Source organism: Mus musculus, chromosome 6 (genome assembly GCF_000001635.26).
Source record: "Mus musculus strain C57BL/6J chromosome 6, GRCm38.p6 C57BL/6J".
NCBI classification, from domain to species: Eukaryota; Metazoa; Chordata; class Mammalia; order Rodentia; family Muridae; genus Mus; species Mus musculus.
The window spans coordinates 127,772,410-127,778,785 of record NC_000072.6 but is presented as its reverse complement, the minus strand read 5'-3'; the positions used below and the strand labels follow the sequence as shown (position 1 = coordinate 127,778,785).

Genomic DNA, 6,376 nt, shown 5'->3' with positions numbered 1-6,376 from the left:
TTAGAGAGGTTAGTGATGTGTTCAAGGTCAGAGTTACACACCAGAGCCCAAATTTAAGACCAAGCTAGTGTGGCTCCAAAGTCTGTGACATCATGGGAAACTGACCCCTTGAGGAATGTGAGAAATGTGACTTGGCCCTTTAGCTCAAGCCTCTCCTCTCAGCCTTTCTCAGCCATCTATCTGCCTTTGACATACACAGTGACCGTTTAGACTGTCAAGAGGATCTGGAAGCAGGGAGTGATTGGGGGACATGCTGCAGAGAGTCCTTGCCACCCCCCCCCCCCCACACACACACGGCACTCTCCGCCTTTATGATACCTCTGGGTGGGCGTCAGGGAGAATCCCAGCCATGGAAGACAGCTTAGATCTACCTGGAAAGCGTCCATTCCAGGAGAAGACAGTCCTTGGCTACGGCGAACTGGAGATGTACTTGGATTCCGTGGATACAGGTAAGCCCAAGAAACAGAATGTTGTTACTCTACTGTGTGGCTTTCGAGTATCCTCACATTGTCGTGCCGTTTCTACCGTGGAATAACTTGAACTACTCCTAACCAGGCTGGGAGTGCTGGCTGAGGGCTTAGCAAGGATAGTAAGCCATGTCTGTTTCACCTTCAAGTAGGCTAGCTACAGGAACACTGCTTCCAGAAAAGGAAATCCCTGCCCAACTCCCTTACCATCAGATGGCTGCTACTGGGAGCATCTTTGATGGCTTTCATTGTGTACACAGGGCAATACGGATGCCTCGATGAGTTTTGATGTCAACAATGATTGATTGGCAAGTTAAAAAAAAAAAACAAAAAACAGCCACAACTTTTATTTTTATGTACCCAGATACTTGAAACAAGTTAATCTGTGGATTACTTTGTGTGTCAACCTGTCTCATCAGGAGCTGTTCTTGGGTCCAATAGCCCTTCCTGCAGAGAAATCCTTCAGTTTTCCCACTGAATCGACTCTTGACCAGCCACAGGGAAGCTTGGTTACTGATACTTCTCGTAACACAAAAGAAAAGCCTTTTGACCTTGGGAAAGGCTAAGGCATGGCTCACTGAGAATACACACCTTGGTTAACAGGCGGCGGGGCCTCCATCAGCCTCTGACCACACTGGAATTGGGTTTCCTTTCTGTATTGCTCCCTTTCTTCTCACGGCTGTAACCAAATAACTGACGAAAGCAACCGAAGAGAAAGATTTTAGCCCAAGTTTTGAGGGTACATACACAGTCCATGGTGGAGGGGATGTCATGGTGACAGCAGCTCCATGGCAGTGCGACCCTGTAGCTGGGAAGCCTTGCATTTGCAGAACATGGGGCAGAGATCAGATGGGGAGGGAGTGGAGCAGGTGGATAGGCCTCAAGGCCTGCTGTCAGTGACCCACTTCCTCCATCAAGGCTCTACTGCCTAGTGGTCCATGACCAGCTGGCAAACAGGTGTTAAGACCCCGGAGCCTGTAAGTGCCCTGACAGCTGGGAGGGAGAGAGGGTCTCTGATCTTCATCCCTCATTTGTACTACTGGGGTTGACTTGGAGTGTAAGATGTGTCTGGTCAGTCTTCGTGGTGACTAGAACATATGATAAGAGTTGTGATTGTCACAGAAGGCATAAGGTGACAGCAGAAACAGAAGTGTAGGCTCTTCTCAGGGAAACCCCTATTCTCAAGAGCTGGAAATGGGTTCTAAGGTGTCAGGCGACTTTCCCAGATTCAGCCAGCACACAGGCCTTGCTGTCAGGATGAACTGCTCTTTCCTTTACCCTCTAGAGTAGATATTATCTTCTGAGAATCAAAAGTAGGAAGGAAACACTGCAAGGAGGATCTGTACTGCTTGCGCACCTTATCCTGGGAGCTCGCTGTGCCTTGCACCCTCTGATTGCCAATGTCTGTCATTTTCCCACGGCACACGGGCACAGTTGACTCACTGGCCTAAGCCATAAAACTGTTTCTCAAAGGCTCTGTTGAATGTCTCCTTCCTCTTACCATCTTCTATGCCTGACCTCTTATTTTGAGGCATAGATTCAAGTGAGCTTTCCTTGTATGGAGAAATAACAGGTGAGTCACACCTGACAGGGCCACCCTAAATACAGGGAACATTGCTCCACAGAGGGGTGGAGCACAGCTCTCCCGGAGGTAGAAAGCAGTTCTCAGTGGTGAAGTTTCTATTAGGTACAAACACTAGTGGAAGCCACTATTGATCTAGACATTGCCTCAGCCTAGCCTGGAAGAAAAGGCAGCAGGGAGTGCCTGACTGGTTCTGGCTATCTTTTGACATAAAAGATGAATGCCAATTAAAAAAAAAGTTTTTATTGTTTTTCAGATCACAGAAGGACTTGGAAAGATCAAAACCTGTTGTCCAGCATTTGGGAACACTTGGGACTCTGGAAAGGTGGCCACTGAAAAGCACCACAGGTCTTAATGGCTCCCCGGAATCTTCTTAGCACTGAGAAGCTCGAGCTATGGACACTCCTTTCAGACAGGCTTGCGACTGTGATGTCATGGATCTTCTGCCTCTAGATCCTGATCTCAGTTTTGAGTGCAGTGTATGCTTTTGCATATGACTTTAGGGCAGATAGGGATGCAAGGTGGAGTTTTTGTCTTTTGAGGATTCAGGCTTTACCTCTAGATATTAGTGTGGTTAAGATTTGAAAATCTATAGTAAGACAATATTACTTTGGGGAAACCATCACATGGAAATAAAGGCTCCCATTCTCGTGGTATGTGTAAATCAGCATTTACTATAAATTTCTCAGAATGACAAGAAACAGTGAACAACTTGAAACAAAATAAGGGGTTGTTTTTTAAAAAGTGGGGTTCATCTATGCAAGAGCTTTACAGTTTTAAAAATTATCTTGATTGCATATGTGACAACCTGGAAAGGGGCTTGTTAGGAAGGCAAGTTCCAAATGATGCAATTGCCATAGCAATCGTGTGTTCTGCACACATGCCCATAAGCCCATGTGTATACATGCATACACATACACATTCATGTGTGGATGCACACAACAGGCACATATGCACACAATATGTACATATGCAAACAATATGCATACATGCACACATGTGTCCCCCACATTGCATATTCTTTCAGGAATTAAACTCCACACAGGAAAATGTCAATGGTGACACAGAGATATGTGTGTGTGTGTACATGTGTACGTGTGTGTACATGTAGGTGTGCATGTGGAGACCAGAGGACAACCTCAGGGTTTTCTCAGTAGCTGTCACTTTGCTTTTGGGGGATGTGTCTCTCACTTCTCTGCTGCTTGCCAAGTAGGCTAGGATGGCTGACAGTGAGTCCAAATGGTCTTTTGGGCCTTTACCTCTGCAGTGTGGGGCTATAAGCAAATAGTTCTCTCTCTCTCTCTCTCTCTCTCTCTCTCTCTCTCTCTCTCTGTCTGTCTCTGTCTCTCTCTCTCCCTCCCTCTCTCTCTCCTCTCTCTTTCTCTCTCCTCTCCCCCCATAAGGTCTGAGGATCAGGTTCAGCTTTTCATGCTTGCAAGGCAAGCACTTCACTGACTTATCTCTCCAGTGTGGCAGTGTGGTGAAGTCTTCAATGAAAATCTAACACAGTTTAGAAGAACTTGATCCTGGTATCTAGATGGTCCATGAAGAAAACGGGTGAGCTCGTTCATGACTTTATTTGGCTGCATGGGCTCACTGAGTTTTCAGGCTACCTGAGGTCAGTCTTACAGCGTGTGTGATGATCAAGCAAAATCAGAGTCCTTTTTGGAGAATTAAGGCTGCAGCACTTCCTAGGATTATATCTTTATAATGGAAAGTAGGGTTTTACTGCTGTGAACAGATACCATGATCAAGGCAACTCTTATATGGACCACATTTAATTGGGGCTGCCTTACAGGCTCAGAGGTTCAGTCCATTATCAAGATGGGAAAATGGCAGTGGTCAGGCAGGCATGGGGCAGGAGGAGCTGAGAGTTCCACATCTTCATCTGAAGGTCGCTGAGAGAAGACTGGCTTCCAGGCAACTAGGAGGGTCTTAAAGTCCATGCCCACAATGATACACTTCCTCCAACAAGGCCACACCCACTCCAACAAGGCCACACCTCCTAATAGTGCCACTCCCTGGACCAAGCATATTCAATCCACCACAGAGGAGTAATTATGTTTTTGGTACAGACCTTATAATTTTTAGGGTCTCCCCGTTCATTGCAACACCTGATAAGCCATTGATCATAGCTGTATTTAAGCAATAAGAACTAATTCACAAGACTCCAGAAGTATAAGAGCCTATTAGAACACAGACTGTACTAGAGTTGGCCATTTGACCAAGTCTTCCCAGAAGAGTGCCACCAGGCTAGGTGCCCAGCTTTACATCATTTAGTCCAGAGGGCCTCACACATGTGTGACCCATAGTCATTTTTGCACAGGTTTCTTAAGAAAAATATGCATTCACCCCGGGGGTGGCAAATGGTTGCCAGCTGGTATTGGTGGTGATAGGGGGTGGTTGGGTTTGCTGTAAAACAATATGAATGACTTGAAAAGGAAAGAAGACATGGTTTCAGCAAGTAGAAAAAGCCACGTCTGTTGTGGCAGCATGTTGGAATATTTTGGTGCCTTCAGGCTCTTCTGTGTCTCCAGTGAAGTTTAGACTCCACCATAAACCATTGAGAAAAATGAATATGTATCTTTGGGCTTTTCTCATCCAGAAGGAAAGGTAGGTAACCTGGGTATTAGATTGCAGAGGGTATATGTGGTTGGGATGTGTTCTATGTGCATGTTCGTGGGGGCACCTGCATGTGCGTGGATATGCATGAATGTCTACATGTATGTGGAGGCCTGAGGTGGATATCAAATGTCTTCCTTGACCACGCCTCACTTGATTTTTGAGAGAGGGTTTTTCATTGAGCTCAGAGCTTATCAGCTGGCTAGTCTGGCTTGCCACTAAATTCCATGGATCCTCCGGTTTCTCTCCACTCTGTCTTCCGGCACTGCGGCTACAGACGCCTGCCAGTGCTCCCAGCTTGTACATGGGGTTCTGAGGTCCAGACTGGGGTCTCCATGCTTACACAACAGGCACCATCCAGTGAGCCATCTCACCAGCCTCTGGCATTGTTCTTTTTATTTTTGTGGTGTTGGTGATTGGAGCCAGGGCTTAGGCATACCCTCTTCCCTGAGCTGCACTTCATCTCCAGAGCAGCTGGACTTTTAAGAGAGCGAAGCACCAAAGATTACCCTATCCGTGCAGAGCTATAATAAAATGCCTCCCAAATATCAAGCTTCCAAACCAAATAGTGCCACATGCAACACCAAACCACAATGACTTAAACCAGACACTGTCAGGGGAAGAAAGAAGTCATACTCTGGTTTTAATGTCAAAAAGGAAAAAAGGAAACGCAATTGCTTTGCAGACCCTGGTGGCACTTCTGCAGGCCCTAGTGGCACTTCTGCAGGTTTTTCTTTGGAATGTGGTTTAAAAAACAGTGGGGCTTAGGTCAGGGAGAAAGACAGGCAGGCAGAGGCTTTTATGCAGGAGAACTACCCAGGTGTGCGGTTGCTTGCAAGCTTAGCCAGGTAGCTGGGCTGCTGCAGCCTTGGCTGGACGCCATCTGGCCCAGACAATACTTGGAATGCTCGCTGCTGGGTTAGCTGCCACATGTGGTGATGGATAATGGCTGTGGCCTGATTCTTGAGGAGACATAGACGCAGCACGACAGTGTGTGTGCTCCCTAGCTATGTATGACGGGACAAGGAGGATAGCATGGTTTGAACTTACATGCCAGAACAGACCAGAGTTTGCACCTGAATCTTCCTAAGTGGCCTGGTCTGTAGGCTAGGGAAGCTGTACCCTGATGCTGGCTCACTGGATTGGTAGTAGTGGAAAGGTAGACAAGGAAATGTTTGGTTCTGGGATCCCAGCATGGGCTCCCAGGCAGAATTATAGAGTTCCAGAATAGGAAGAGTGGGAACAGATAGGGCTCCTCTGGTTACCGGTCACTTCTTCAGTGGCATCTCACAACACTAGAGAGTCTTTTCCTATGATACCCTTCCCCAAGGGTTTTATTCCAATCCTACATGTCACCCCAGTCATCAACACAACTTCACTCCACAGATCTCAAGAACCAGTACTGGTATCAGCATCACAGAACATGCCTGCAGTTCCAGCACCATGGAAGCAAAGGAAGAGCCCATCTGGACCACATAGAGAGACCCTATCTCAAAAACCCAGGGCTGAGACTGTGGCTTAGTGGTAGAGTGCCGATCTAGCACCTCCTCTGGCTGGAACTCAGCACTGGAGGAAAACATGAAGGTATGTGTGCTAGAGGCAGATCTTCCAATAGTGGGGTAGCCCCTGTGGTGGGAAGGATCTTTTCTGTACCTCAGAGACCATCTACAGTTCCTGTCCTCAAATATCTGTGAATGTTTGTCCT

General features: G+C 47.0%; 1 long non-coding RNA gene across 1 annotated transcript; it reads left to right on the top strand.

Moving 5' to 3' along the window:
- The first annotated feature begins 120 nt into the window (after positions 1–120).
- On the top strand, positions 121–2,703 carry 4921513H07Rik (RIKEN cDNA 4921513H07 gene). Its single transcript, NR_153846.1, has 2 exons — positions 121–449; positions 2,306–2,703. It is a non-coding gene; the product is annotated as an RIKEN cDNA 4921513H07 gene (long non-coding RNA).
- Positions 2,704–6,376: the final 3,673 nt, after the last annotated feature.